The 15,713-nt window shown below is 40.0% G+C and overlaps 1 pseudogene; it reads left to right on the top strand.

Moving 5' to 3' along the window:
* The first annotated feature begins 3,141 nt into the window (after positions 1–3,141).
* Positions 3,142–15,713, top strand: part of LOC128120197 (zinc finger protein 239-like) — a 29,566-nt pseudogene continuing 16,994 nt past the window's right edge.

Below are 15,713 nucleotides of genomic sequence, written 5' to 3'. Positions count from 1 at the left end.
TCGAAAAACCAAAAAAAAAAAAAATAAATAAATAAATGTGCATGTTGCTTACTGGATAACTTGGTTCATTTAATTGGCTTACTGAGGATGAGTGGCTGTGCCTGCCTAGTTAGAGTAGCCAGGACACAGGTTCTGATCCTATCTTCAATAACAGAAGGTTCCCATCAAATGTATCCTGCCTGCCTTAGTGTTACCTTTCTTCCAACTCTAAGAAATTTTATTTTATTTTATTATTGAGTCTGTTATAATTCATCAATGACCCAGGAAGTTTTCTGTCCTTATTTTGCAGAAAGTGCAACCCAGGCTCACAGAGATAAGTATTTTGTCAATATTGTTAAGTATAATTGTTCATGTAACTCATTCCTTCATTCTAATGCCTCATGAAATGCATTTGAAACAACTTAGGCTAGACATGGTGGCTCAAGCCTGTAATCATCATACTTAGAATGTGGAGGTAGGAATTTCAGGTTTTCAACATCATCCAAAATGAGAATGGTCAATGGGTTGTGTTTGAAGGACCATTGAACCAAGGGAAACTGATTGGCTGGGGACAATGTCCATATTCTTCCCTGCATCTCCAGAAATTCAAGGCCAAGGCAACAGCAATTGTTAGCTAAGGTACTTTCTGTTGTGCCCAGATTGCAACCCCCAGAGAGACCACCAAAGACGAGCATGATGGAATGCAAAAGCAAGGTTTAATTCTGGGATATCCAAAAGCAATACAAGCCTAGGCAGGGACTTTATCCAATACATCCAATGCAGTGGAGGCTGGAGGAAGTGCCCGCCTGTCCACAAGCTCAGTTTTTAAAGGGAAAAATCATAAAGTTACAATGTTTAGGGGTGCTAGTACGGGTACAATTCTGATTGGCTTGCTTCTAGGGGCTTTCTAGAAATCATGGCTTAATCTTACTTTTAAGGGAGTGGTTGCCCGCCACCATTTCTCATTGGCTGCCCTCAGGTGGGGGCATTTTTATGGTCAGTTACCCTGGAAACCAGGGAGAGGACATTCCATAGTCTGGCAGGCATTACCTCGTGACTATCTTGTGACTCTGTACTTTTACACTTCCTGGTTTCTGGAATCTCAACTGACTGGTTTCAGTAACTATTGGCCTATTCCCAAAAGGAGAAATCTTAGGCCTTAATTTTAGGGTGAAAGCATTTTGGTCTTATTTCTAAGATGGCTCATTTTGGTCTCACATTTCCCCCTTCTCATGTGCCTAATGGAACCCAATCATGGGTTTTGGACAGTTAGCTCATAAGCACCCCTCTCTAATAATGGCCATGTATAGTTAGATATCTTGTCTCTATGTCAGCGAGTTTCATTTTGACCCAGCATTTCAGCCTTTTCTGAACAGGGAACATGAGTGACGTGTTCTCTTCTGGAACTTCTTCGAGCTGGCATTGGGGCGCCATTGTCAGGTGACCCCAAAGGCTGAAAAGCTAGTCAAAGACTGGGCAAGGGGGCATTTGTCAGAAGCATGTAGCTGCCTGACCCCATAGGGACAGGGAAGAACCATGTTGGCTGGGCTGGTCCACATCAGCTTTTAGCAAGTCTGGAGCTCACAGTCGTCTGAAGCAGTGGAGTCTGCTACTGAAACTTGGAGGTGGCTGCCAGCCAAGTGGAAATCTGTTGAGACAAATTTAAACTAGGAACAGAAGTTAAAATTTATGAACATATTTGGGACCCTTAGGTCCATACCCTTAGTAATGGGAAAAGCAGTAGTCCCAATACCAGGAGAGAGGAAAAATACCATCTTTAGGAATACTTATCTGGGGTCCTTTCAACCTCTGTGAAGTGGGTCTAGGTTTTTATGACTCTTTTGATCCTTTGAGGCCTACTTACAAAATGACATGAAAGTTAGATACATTAGTATTACCAATCTGTACTGAAATCCATATTGTAGACAAAGCAGATAATGGGTATCTGTAAAACAGCAGAAGTGGACTCATACCTTTGAGTCCTAACAAGAACTACAGATTTGGGTTAAAAGCTTGTGCATTTTTCTTCTGTCCAGAAAGGCAGGTATAAATTGGACAGAGATTTTTGGCCTGATGAGAAGCACTTTTAGGTTTACATTTAGACATATTTAGATGACATCTAAAACTAATCCAAAATGTTGAGCTTGTGACTGAACAGTAAGTAGTCATTGTTGTACCAGCTCATCAGGGCTCCTAAATGTTAACTCTGAACCATAGAACAGGAGAGTAATCTGAAACATATCTCATCCTAAATTATTTTTTTGAGATCCTCAAAGCTTAGAAGTTTTTCTATCCTCAGACCTTTCTTAGACTCATATCGGAACTTTTATGACTTATTTAAACTTTTATAACTTAGAAAATTTTCCTAAAAGTGAGCTAACAAGCTAGCTATAGCCTTGCAGAAGGATCTGATTGTCTGATGCTGCCACAATGACAAAGTTAGAGCTAGCCTAGCCATCAATACTATCAGAAGTCTGAGAAGGATAAACTCTATCTGAGTGCAGACCAAGAAGCTTCCAATCCTATAAATTATAGGGACCAATCCCTACCAAGATCTCCATAGCGTTGGAGGCACCAGTTGGAACAGCATCGATCTTCTTTCACCATCCGGCCCATTACGATCCTGTTTCCTGACTTCAGCACTAGCAGCTCCGTCACAAGCTTCCCATCAACTCCTTCACCAGGCTCTAATGTGACCATCTCCATCAGGCTGAGGGATGCTTCAGAAGAGACAGTGTTGCTCCCAGATGAACTGTTCAGTCAACTTGATGTCCACATCTACCTGGCCAGCCCTGGTGACACCATCTTTGATGTGGTAGAGAAGACACTCAGACATCAAGGGGTCCTCATTCAGATTTACCAGATAGGGAGTCTCTCTCTTTTTTTTTTTTTTTTGAGAGAAGACACCCACAGTACCACCATCCTCTTGGACAGCCATGCCCATCTCAGCCAGCAATCCTTCTCTCTCCATTCTCAGGGCTTTTATCTTACAAAGCTTCTCCTCCCAATTCTCATTCAGATCAGCAATAATCTTCTCCGTCTCCTGCAGCCTCTCCATGGCCTCCTCAGACCCAATCTGGGGCTCAGCACTTCAGGAGAAGGAAGACTCCAGCTCCCAATTGTGTGGAGGAGGAGACGAAGGTGAAGCTGGGGTGGGAGGAGATGATGCAGCCAACAGAGCACCTCCAAGACTGCCCTCTTTTACCTTCAGACCTCCTAGAGCAGAGGCTGAGAGTCCCTGAGCCATCAGCAGCTCCCACAAATGCGCCACCTCCTTCTGCAGCTCTCGGGTAAGCCAGGCATTGGGGCATCTTGCCCTGTGGTCAGTGTAGCCATAATCCAGGCAGAGATGTTGTGGTGCCCCGTACATAATCTTCTTTGGAGACCTTGGGTCACTGCTAGGATCTGGAAGCCTGTCTGATATAATAAGCTTTTAGATCAACATTTAAATGCCTTATTTTGCAGATTTCTGAAGTATGAGGGCTGTTCAGGTATATCTGAATAGACAAACTTTGTTTCTAATTACTTATTTCAAGCTCAACCCTGAAAACATATGCAAGGGACTGAATAAATGAGTAAACTTATTCCTGTAATATTACATCAGTACTTACTTACCCTGACTACAATTAAAAAACTTGATTACTTATGACTATTTATGTTCTCTAACAATCTACAATAAGTAGCCTAAAAACAATGCTTTTAAGTTGAAGCTCTTCTAGCATCAAATACAGGTTCAGTAAAGAAACCAAAACAAAATATCAATATCTGGGATTTATTTATAATCCTTTTATTTCTTTTACTTAGAGTCTTGGATGATTTCTTTGACCCTTCGTCCAATACATCCAACACAGTGGAGGCTGGAGGAAGTGCACACCTATCTGCAAGTTCAGCTTTTAAAGGGAAAAATCACAAGGTTACATCATTTAGGGGTGCTAGTATGGGTACAATTCTGATTGGCTCGCTTCTAGGGGCTTTCTAGAAATCATGGCTTAATCTTACTTCTAAGGGAGTGGTTGCCCGCCACCATTTCTCATTGGCTGTCCTCAGGTGGGGGCATTTTTATGTTCAGTTACCCTGGGAACCAGGGAGAGGACATTCCATAGTCCTGCAGGCATTACCTCATGACTACCTTCTGACTCTATACTTTTACACTTCCTGGTTTCTGGAATCTGAACTGACTTATTTCAGTAACTATTAGCCTATTCCTAGAAGGAGAAATTTTAGGCCTTAGTTTTTGGGTGAAGGCATTTTGGTCTTATTTCTAAGATGGCTCATTTTGGTCTCACATATGAATGAGTCTTACACATGAAAGTGAAATGCAAAGTGCTGAAACTCTAAAAGTTACTGGAAGGCACTCTCCATGTTTGACAACCTGCTTTCTATGGGTGCATCAAAACCATGTCAAAGCTCACTACAAAAAGGATTCTTTTTTTTTTGTTTGTTTTGTTTTGTTTGTTTTTTTGAGACAGGGCTTCTCTGTGTAGTTTTGATGCCTGACCTGGATCTCACTTTGTAGAGCAGGCTGGCCTTGAACTCACACAGATCTGCCTGACTCTGTTTCCAAGTGCTGAGATTAAATGCATGGGACACCCTCATGCAGCACAAAGATGTTTCTACACACAGCTCATTGTGCCCAATTCTGTGAAAATACAGCCCACAGAGCAAAGTTATTCAGAGGCCTGCCCCAGGGTCCAAGATTCAAGTACCACATGGAACCTCATAGTACAAAGATTCTGCAGGCAGGTTCCCACATAGATCCAAGGAGGACACATCACTCCAGATCTTCCACCTCACCACCTCCCCCACTCCATTTGGAGATAGCAGCCCCTCACTCACCATGTCATGATTTCTCAGCTCGGCCATGCTCTCTGCTCAACTCCCTGCAACAGGACTCAGAGCACATCACACAAAACTGCTGGAACCAGCTCTTCTTCAAAGCCAAGTCTGAAGCCAGTGGCCAGAAGGACCCTGCAAGGTTTCTGACTGGCAGGTCACCTGGAATGCCTGATTGGCTAGTGAGACCTGAGTGACTAGAGCAACTCCCACAGGATTACAGTGGCTTAAAGACACAGCACAATGGTTCCTGACCCTGCCTTCCACCCTAGACAAAGTCTTTTTCTAAATGAGCAGAGATATGCATAATAATAGCACTTGCCCCTGGCTCCAATATCTGACCCTGCTAACTTCCAGCACTCCATAGGAACTTCCCTTTCTTCCTCCTAGACACAATGTGGCTAGCTAGCTTGCACAGACCACTAAACTATGTGGAGTGGAGTGATTCCCTGTTACATAGGAAAAAGAATGTCAGGAATATTAACAACTAAAGAGAGATTTAAAGACACATGAGGAGAGTGTTTATTATGTGACTTAATGCTGACATCAGGTGAACTGAAGGTACTTTTTACCTGGTTGTAACAGGGACTTAAGAGAACCAGCAAAGAAAAGCAAGAACTTCATCACAACAAAGAAAATAGGTCCATTGCTTTAGGAGTTTTAATCCAGAAATTCAGAGCAAACTGTTGGCAAATTAATAATATCAAGGAGTAGTCTTGATGGATAATTTAATACATAGAGAACCATTCAGCTAGGAAGAATGTGTTCATGAACACTATTGTTAGCCAGCATATCTTTCTCACTGGGCAGGTGAAGTAAAAAAACAACTGCATTTTTCAAGGTTATCTACCTGAAAATGATAGAACAAATCTCTCTATGTATAAAGAAGTGGATTTATTCGAATGTCTCACAAACTATGGTTCAGGTAGTGCATCAATGGCAGCTGGCAATGGAAATTTGAAGAATTCAGTAGCTGTTTAGTTCTTGAGGCTGTATATCTCCACTGGTCTTCAGTAAAAACCACACGTCTAAGGAAGTGGGCTCTAATGCTGGTAAAGGAATGAACTTGGTAGCCAGAAGTAAGGCAAGCAGGCAAAGGGAAAGCTTTCTCCTCCAGTGACCTTTATATATGTAGGCTGCCACCAGAAGGTATGATCAAGGTTAAAGGTGGAGCTTATACTTTGTTTGATTTTTTTAAATGTTTTTGAGACTTGATTTATCAGTGTAGCCCTGGAACTCATTCTGTAGACCAGGCTGGGCTCAAAGTCAGAAACCGCAAGTGATTCTGCCTCCTCACTGCTGGGCTTAAAATTGTGCACAGACACCAAGCAGCTGAAAGTGGATATCACCTCACATGATCTAGATTAAAGATGGTCTTTAATTTCAAAACCCTTCAAAAATCCCTCACAGGTGTACCCAACTATTTTGCTTTTAGTTAATTGCAGAGGTAGTCTGTTTGACTACCAAGAATAGCCATCACAATATCCAAGACAGAAGAAAGGAGAAAAATTTCCTACCTGCAGGAGGATGGTAGAGTATGGAATGCTTTTCCAATGCTTTTTCTAAGCAAAGGAAGCATGTAGATTTTACACAGGGAATCTGGACTTGGTTGTGTAGAGTTCTCCTTATTCCTAAGCAGGCTAGGTTAACCAATCCATTTCTGAACATGAACACAATGTAACAGTGGAGAAACTTAGAGGAATTTATACATAAAAATCACGCGGGGTCATACATAAATTATAAAAATGATGGAAAGAAATGCCTCTGGGATGTTCATCTTGTACCACAAGGTCTTAGCCCCCTTTTCAAATGCCTTCTAAATTCTTCCTTGTTTTTTGTTTTGTTTTAATTTTTTTAGTTTATTTAATTTTTAAATTTTGTTTCTCTCTCTTTTTTTTTTCACCTTGGTACAGTACAAATTCTTATCCTAATAGTGAAATTTTTCACTATAGCTTGCCAAGTGATTGGGTAAAACCAAAACTTATTATTATAAGACACAGTCATCCTAGGGTCCCCCCTGCAAGGTAGCCTCCCTGGTTCTGTGGGTTGCAGTATGATTGTCCATTGCTTTAGATCTAGTATCCACTTGTGAGTGAGTACATAACATGTTTGTACTTCTGAGTCTGGGTTACCTCACTCAGGATGATATTTTCTAGTTCCATCCATTTGCCTGCAATTTTATGCTGTCATTGTTTTTCTCTGCTGAGTAGTACTCCATTGTGCATGTCCCACATTTTCCTTATCCATTCTTCAGTTGAGAGACCTCTAGGTTGTTGACAGTTACTGACAATTTTTAATAATGTTGCTATGAACATAGTTAAGCAGGTTTCTTTGTGGCATGATTTAGCATTCCTTGAGTATATGGCCAAGAGTGGTATGGCTATGTCTTGAGGTAGATTAATTCCCAATTTTCTGAGAAAATACCATACTGACTTCCATAATGGTTTTACATTAGTTTCAAATATTTAAAAATGTACAAATAATTTCCATCAATTGTTAATTAAAACATATTACATTGCTTCCTCCTTTTATGTCTTCATTTATTCCCTACACAAATTCCTTCTAAAGTCTTCCTTGGTAAGTGTTGGTGAATAAGTATGATGAAATACATGAAAACAACCTTCTGCATTCATTGTTGGTCATATAAATATGGATATTTGGGTGACCATGTTGTAATGGACAGATAATTAGGGAGCTCATCCCTGCCTTATTCTCGAAATTAAAGGAGAATTCTACTTTTTAATCATTATCATGTGTCTGACCCTGACTAGACTGCCTTGTACAGGAAACATATTCAAGAACAGAAAACTTAGGGTAGAAAATGCCTTACCAGTTAAGAACACTGAAGATTCTTTCAGAGCATCCAGCTTCCATTCCCAGTACATATAGAAGCTCACTACTATATATAACTCCATTATCAGGGATCCTGACACAGTCTCCTGGTCTCCCTGGCCACCATAAGAAGAGGAGACTTAGACCACAAAGATTATATGTCAAGCTGTGCATGGTAGTACATTCTTTTAGTACCAGCAATCTGGACACAGAGGCAGGAAGATCACAGTGAGTCGTGAAGCCAGTACTACATAGTGTATGCACACACACACAACACACTCAAACACACACACACACAAAAACACACACACAGACACAGTAAAAGAACAAAAAGTAATAAAATACAAAAATAGGAGCATTGGAGAATTGGAATATAATACCTATTAAAATCATTTCAAGTGTCTGACACTGCTTCCAATAGAAACATTTTCAAAAATAAGTATGGCCACCGGGTAGTGGTGGTGCACGCCTTTAATTCCAGCACTCAGGAGGCAGAGCCAGGCGGATCTGTGAGTTTGAGGCCAACCTGGGCTACAGAGTGAATTCCAAGACAGGCTCCAAAGCTACACAGAGAAACCCTGTCTCGAAAAAAAACAAAACAAACAAACAAACAAAAAAAGAGGTTGGGGATGTAGCTCAGTGGTAGAGCACTTGCCTAGCAAGTGGTAGGCCCTGGGTTCGATCCTCGGCTCAAAAAAAAAGTATGGCCAACCATGAAGTACATGACATCAATTGCAGCCAATGAGAGAAACTGAACATTTGAAGGTTTGCCACTGTCTTATCATGTGACCAGAACCGCTCATCCTGAGCTGTGCTGTGGGACCTGCCAAATCATAAAGTACTACATGCACAGTAGCAATATGTTATCAAATGAAAGTGGTATATAACAGATCTGGCCCAAGCAGGTCCTGAAGGCACAAGTAAGATACATGAAGAAGGTGCCCAAATGCCTATGTCTTCTACTCCTGTTATAATGCCTTCTACTGCCAAGCAGGCATCCAAGGGGGCATGGAGTATTTCCTATATTTGGTTGACCCAGTAAGAGAAGACTAGGGCCACGTGGTGGTTCTGTACATCATGCAGGAATCACCCACAAATGGACAGCTGCAGCATTTCAACCCCATTTTGGAACAAGCCTGGAAGATATTAGTGAAGGGTGTAGGGGACCCAAAAGAGCTTGACCACACAGCTGCCATGACAGGCTTACTGTCAGGAAACACCTGCATCCATAAACTGACACCACTAAGAGATCCACTCAAGGATAGTCCAGCAACTAATGGGAAGTACCTGACATTCCAAACATTCCAAAGATTATATAAGAATAGGTAAGACAAGATCACCAGATGTCTGTGTGAGGGTGTCAGATCCCCTAGAGCTAGAGCTACAGACAATTGTGATCCACCACATGGGTGTTGAGAATTGAATCCAGATTTTCTGGAAGAGCACTCAGTGCTCTTAACCATGGAGATATCTCCCCAGTGACATCATTCAATCAGTTAACTACATTTCTAAATAATGCATTTAGAACTGGAGACAGAGTTTACTTTCTCCTTCCTTGGTGACTGGAGCTTTGATGTTGGTGTTTCCCTTTTAAGAATCAATTAGCTTAATATCTGAATTTTGTTAGATTAAAGAATGAATGTCTACCTGATTAAATTAATAATAAAGTAGGTCTACAGAGTGAGATCCAGGACAGGCATTTAAAAAGACACAGAGAAGACCTGTCTCAAAAAACAAAAACAAACAAACAAAAAGAAACATTTTTTTAGTAAACTTCGACATGCTTTTGGTGCACCCATGGAAAGCAGGTTGTCAAAAATGGAGAGTACTTTCCAGTACCTTTTAGAGGTTCAGCACTTTGAATTTCACTTTCATGTGTAAGATTAATTTATTGTTAATTTTGTGGAGGTTGTAAAAAGCATCTCATGTGTTAGGTAACACTACACTATTAACGTGTGATGTAGAAGAGTATAATTGGTGATATAAAGGATTCACTAATTCTTTGGAGATAGTAATTCTCACAAAATAGAATTTAGCTTAGGGAGGACAACCTCAAAAAAACAAAAACCTCAAAGGTAATTGCATTGTAGTCAGGCCTGTTAGAGATTAGGAAAGTAGGATACACATTTGTTTGGCTCCAAACCATCACAAAGGAGCCACTGCTTATTTAAAACCAGCCACTGAATCAAAGAATGGGACTCTAACAAGCTGCTTATTGAGGCATTACAGGGTAAAAACCAACTTTATATCCTGGTATGACATAAAGTTCTAGTTTTCTTCTTGATAAAAGCATAGTTCTGCCAGATGGACAATGTGACAAATACATCAACTTATTTGAAAGGTAAAACACTAGCCAGGTGGTGGTGGTGCACATCTATTTTCCTTGCACTCACTCAGGAGGCAGATGCAGGTTGTTGTCTGTGAGTTTGAGGCCAGCCTGTTCTGCATAGTGAGTTCCAGGAGAGGCTCCAAAGCTACACAGTAAAAATCTGTCTTGAAAATACAAAAAAAAAAAGAAAAAAAAATAGGAAATAAGAATAAAAGAAAAATAAAACACTAATGTGTTAAAGAATTTCCTGATGAAGCAAGGCTTTCATTTAGGCCCTCAGACATAGATTAGGAAAATTCTTGTGCAAGCTAGTAATAACCTTGGACCTACGGCTAGGAAGGTTTCCCTAAGTGCCTGGTGTACTGATAATAAAACCGAGCTCCTTCCCGAAAACCAGGAATATGCTTTGGTGAACTAGCAAAGGTCTGGAACCGGGGTGTTTGTGGTGGGATTACTTCTGATCCTCAGAAACCAACTCTTTCCACCACATGGGGCTATAGTTATCAGTCCACAGATCACTGTGGGCTTAGTCAGTAATGTTCCTGAGATGCCCTGTTTCCCCTTTGTGCAGCATTGTTTGAATAGGCTCCGCTTTGAGTCTGCACCATTGTATGATACTTAGAAGTGCCTCACTTCCTTTCATTTCACCCCTGGAAGTAGTATCCAAGGTGCTGTTCTTCTTAAGAAGCTTAGGTGATATGAGACATATCTTGTGTAATGCCTCCCCACCCCAGCTTTTATCTTTTCTACCTTATACTTTTCCTCTCTTTCTCATCTTTTGTGACCTTCACCTCATAATCTGTGACTGAAGAAGATCCTGCTGATTCACATCACTGGGGTAATTAAGAAATAATTTTGGAGTCGGGCGGTGGTTGCACATGCCTTTAATCCCAGCACTTGGGAGGCAGAGCCAGGCGGATATCTGTGAGTTTGAGGCCAGAGTGAGTTCCAGGAAAGGCTCCAAAGCTAGAAACCCTGTCTCAAAAAACCAAAAAAAAAAAAAGAAAGTAAGAATTTTGGAAATGTCTTTGTTGTGTAAGTCTTTCCTCTAAGTGAATAGACTTGCACTCTTCTGTCCCTATTTAAATTGCTGAAAGTGTAACCTAAAGCCTGAACCTAAATGTCACAAAGATTGTTAGCATATATGCAATGCAAAATCTCTTCTAAGCTGGGTTCTCTTTTAGCATTAGCAAGAGATGGATATACGTTATCATTAAAGAGATTTTTCTTCATTAATCTCTGAAGTATGTTGAGTGACTTCTCCCTTGGAAAGCACTTTAATTCTAGAAGAGCTGGATTTCAATCCTGTTAGAAAAATGTTTCTGAAACAATTTCTCTTGTATTGACACAAGTGGCCTTGGTCCCAGTCTGTTGCTCTCTATGGCAATGACTTTGCTGTTCTCTATACTACACATTAAAAATCTTATATTAAATGATTGTATCACCTCAGAATTTCAAAATTATCCATTTGAGTGATGCAGTTGCATATCCATTGCAGTAAAAGGAAAGAGATTTGCATGTGGAGCATGGTTTCTACCTTCAGACCAGAATAGAAGGAATAGTTTATTGTGCGCACTGCTGGGGGAAACAGGGTAGGCAATCAGCTACTAGAGTCACCATTATGAAAACAAACCTGATTGTAGCAGAAGGAGTAACTTTATAATTTTCCAGCATATACTGATTGATGAGTTGTGAATGATGACAGACCAGACTGGTTGATGTTCAATTTGGGGAGGTCAACTTGCACCAAATGATATTGAATTTTCAATTAGGTAACTCTCCTATGAAGATATGTTCAGTCCTGCTTGAACCAGTTATGACAACTCAGAGGTTTGAGCAAGAGGCCATTGACTGTAACTGTGTGTCAGGTTACAGGTCACAGCGGCCAACACTTGCATATGGTAAGATCAACCTATCTTTTATTAGTGATACCAACTCTACTAGAGAAAGTTCCATTCTTTTTTAAAGTCAGTATAGCTAAGCTTATTTTATTTTTATTTTTTTGAGTCATGGTTTCTTTGTGTAGCTTTGGAGCCTTTTCTGGAACTCACTCTGTAGCCCAGGCTGGCCTCAAAATTAAAGATATCTGCCTGTCTCTACCTCCAGAGTGCTGGAATTGAAGGTGTGTGCCACCACCACCTGTTATAGTTAAGTTTTTTATCTTGAAAAAATGCATTATTTTTATCACTTTAAAATATCACTTATTGGTATTATATTTAACATTTTAAAGAGCATTACTGATCTTATCTATTTGTTTCTGTTCTCTAATATGTCTAGGTCATTAATTCTTTCATTCCTTTTCTATCAAGAGCTGTTGATAATTGATTTTCTGTGTAGAGCAGTGTTTCCTGTAGCCCAAGCTTGGCTCATGCTATGTAATGGAGAATTGCATAGAACACTTAAACCTGCCTCTGATGCCAAGTGCTGGAAAGACAGTCTTGCATCTTCTTCTAGGCTGGACACAGTGAGAAGGAAAAATAGAGCAGTTAATGAGTGTTCAACAGTCTCCCTGGTTTTTTCTGGGGCATAAACATGAAGAGGGACCTGTGTAAGAATTGAGTTCACTGAGCATCTTTGAAGCTGATGCATGAAAGGCCAGAAATGGAGGGACAGGACAGAGGGTGAGAGTTTTCCTGTTTCAACAGTATTTGAGATGAGTGATGTTTAGTGATGTAACCAATTTTAGATGATCCACAAATGTCCTGACTGGCCGTGTCTTGGGGTCTACAGAGTAGCACATTCAGTAATCTGGATAAAGGACTGACCCTATATTGAAACGGAATTACTGTAGTTATACTTGGTCAACCAGGATAGACCATCTGGTTAAAGTGGTGTCGCCATGCCTAACAGGACTGCTATTTTCTTTGTTTAAGATATGTAGCCTCAGAAAAAAAATGCATGTGTGTAATATTTGGTTTGCTCTCAAACAAATCCCTAGTATCTGAAACACATGGACATGAATTCTATTCCAACCTTTCTAAATAAGTTTTTGAGATTATGACTATACCATATGCACAGTATCTCTCCTACCTACAAGCCCTACCATTGACCACTAATTTTTCTTTAATTCTTGGCCTGTTTTTCTTTAACATTTACATAGTTACAACAGTTACTGTTTGAATGTGACCTGTGTTTGGCTGCAGGACTTCCCAGATATGAAGCAAAGTTTTGGTTGCACTGGCCAATCAGTGTGTATTTATACACAAAGGACTGTGTGCTTGGGAAGGAGAACAGGAAGTTCTCAGGGAGACTGGAAGAATTTTGAAGATACAGATTTCTCAGATTAGCATCCTGTCTGCTCCTAAGGCGGAAGGGCAGAGCTGAGCAGGCCTGTGCTGTGTGTGTCATTTGATTTCTGATCACCCAGTGGGGGAGCTGCCTTTGTCCTGAGTCTGAGCTGGGTGGTCTTAGCTAATGTGGGACCTCAGGAAGCCTTAGCAATTAGGAGTACCAGTGGGAAGGAACTTTCAGGTTGTTTCCAGGATTCTCATCTTGCTCTGCTGTAGGAGCTGTGAGGAAGACCAAAATCCATGCTATGGTGAGTGTGGGGACCACTGACCCCAGACCAAGAGGAGAAGTTCTGTTGAGCTGTCAGAGCTTCTGTGACTATGAAGGACCATGAGCCAGACTGTGGTTCTATTGGTCCCTGTGGTGATCTGGGAAATGGCCCTTCTTCTCTGAGAATCCCTGAGTGTGGATTCAGTCGTGAGGGAGAGGCTCTGCTTCCCTGGTTATGGGAGACTGTGATATCTGTAATGTATTTGCATGTTGTTAGGCAAGTGGAAAGAGCAGATTCTTGATCATGTGTCATAAGCCATGTGGCAGGAAATAGACATTAAATTATTCTTCTAAACTGTTTTGTGATTGGGCATCAGTGGGACTTGGTTTGTCTGAAACCATATGGGGACATGAGAGTTCTCAGAGTCATAGTATGAGATTTCCTCCATTTGTCAAAAAAGTTCTAGATCTTGGGGCCTCTCTGTTTGGAAGATATACCCATAGCTACAGGGTCAGAGACAGCATTTAAAGGTCACTTTGAGTTAATTTTGTGGGAGTTGTGAAATTTGTGTTTATTTAGTTTCTATACACATAGAATTACAGGTAGCTGGATAATATTTGTCATGATCCCATATTTACTGTTTTCTTCATTTTGTCTCTTGATTAAAAGTTGACTTTATTTTTCTTCTTTTGCTCTTGGCTTTTTCTCTCCATCTACTTTATTCAAATCTCATATATTGTACATATTCTTGATGGTTGTAGCTTTGTGATAAATATAGAAGTCACATTGTGTCAATATGTGTACTACTTTTTCATAATCCTATGAGCCCTCTGAGAATTACCACTTTGCATTTACCTTTGGAATCAGGTATCCTGTCATAAATTGTTGGTAGTATTCTTTGGATTGTATTCAACTCATGCTACAAATTTACTGCACTCAATATATTAATATTGATGCATCATGTTCCTGATAAATCATTTAGTAATGTCTCTATTTATTTACACTTTGTTGTTCTTGTTGTTAATCTGTGATAGACTTTTAGTTTATTGAGTAGAAAGTACTATGGGGCTTGGCCAGTGTCTCAGCACATGTTTTTGGAAGCAATGTGTTCACATCCCAACACCAAAGTTGGGAGTTTCATAAGCATCTGCTATTCCAGATCCAGGAGATCTGACATGCTCTTCTCTTATGTGTCACCTCTACATACTTGGAAGACATTCTTTCTTTCATGTGTTGACATACACATGAAAATGAGGCTAAACTTTTTTTTCAAAAGTTCTTTTGATATAAAGCAATTACAGCAAAATAAGTTTTTTTAGATGTGTAATATAAATCATATACTTTTGATTTAAAAATTTGTTATCTTGTATTGATTGGGAAAAGTTTTCAATTCCTCACTGATTCAGACTCACAAACAGTCATCAAGCATAGGAAACAAATTGGTGTCTCCTGCCAAATATCATTTTCTTTATCATAAGACAATGAAATATTTTAATAGTCACAATTCTTTTCTATAAAGCTAAAATACCAGAAGGCTTCAAGTCAATCTCTCTAATTTTGGTAAAAAAAACCCTCCTCACATGACTCTTTTTTTATTATTAGCAAATGAGAGAACTGGCATGCAGAGGATGAATGATGACCAGAGATTTCTTTTTGTCTGATTTAGATCATAATCTTGTAATTCATGTTAAAGTACCATGATATATGTACGTAGGTGTGTCGTTGTGTATTTTCTCAGTGGAGCTATGTTTTAAGTTTTATTGCCATCTAATTATATTGATTCCCTGAAAAACAATGAACTATCACCAATTTTTATATTCACGAAAATTTATTATATCATGTTATAATTACCTTGACGATTTCTGTTTGTTTGTGAACTTTGTGTACAGAGACACTTTTAGTTTTTTTGATCTTAGAGCCTTGTCTGTCCTCATTCCTAGACAGGTCCTTTTTTCTTGTAACTGCTATCTTCATATTTAATTTATTTTTGCTTAAATGATTGATATGGTTAATTAATACATTGGTATTGAGTTTCTGAAATCATTTGAGGTATCATTGTATCTTTGTCTTAGTTTTTTTGTTGTTGTTGTTGTTTTGTTTTGTTTTTCGAGACAGGGTTTCTCTGTGTAGCTTTGCGCCTTTCCTGGAACTCACTTGGTAGTCCCGGCTGGCTGGCCTCGAACTCACAGAGATCCGCCTGGCTCTGCCTCCCGAGTGCTGGGATCAAAGGCGTGCACCACC

Source organism: Peromyscus californicus, unplaced genomic scaffold, assembly GCF_007827085.1.
Source record: "Peromyscus californicus insignis strain IS unplaced genomic scaffold, ASM782708v3 Scaffold_27__1_contigs__length_724164, whole genome shotgun sequence".
Classification (NCBI taxonomy): domain Eukaryota; kingdom Metazoa; phylum Chordata; class Mammalia; order Rodentia; family Cricetidae; genus Peromyscus; species Peromyscus californicus.
The sequence above is the reverse complement of the archived record's forward strand: the minus strand, read 5'-3'. Positions and strand labels throughout refer to the sequence as shown.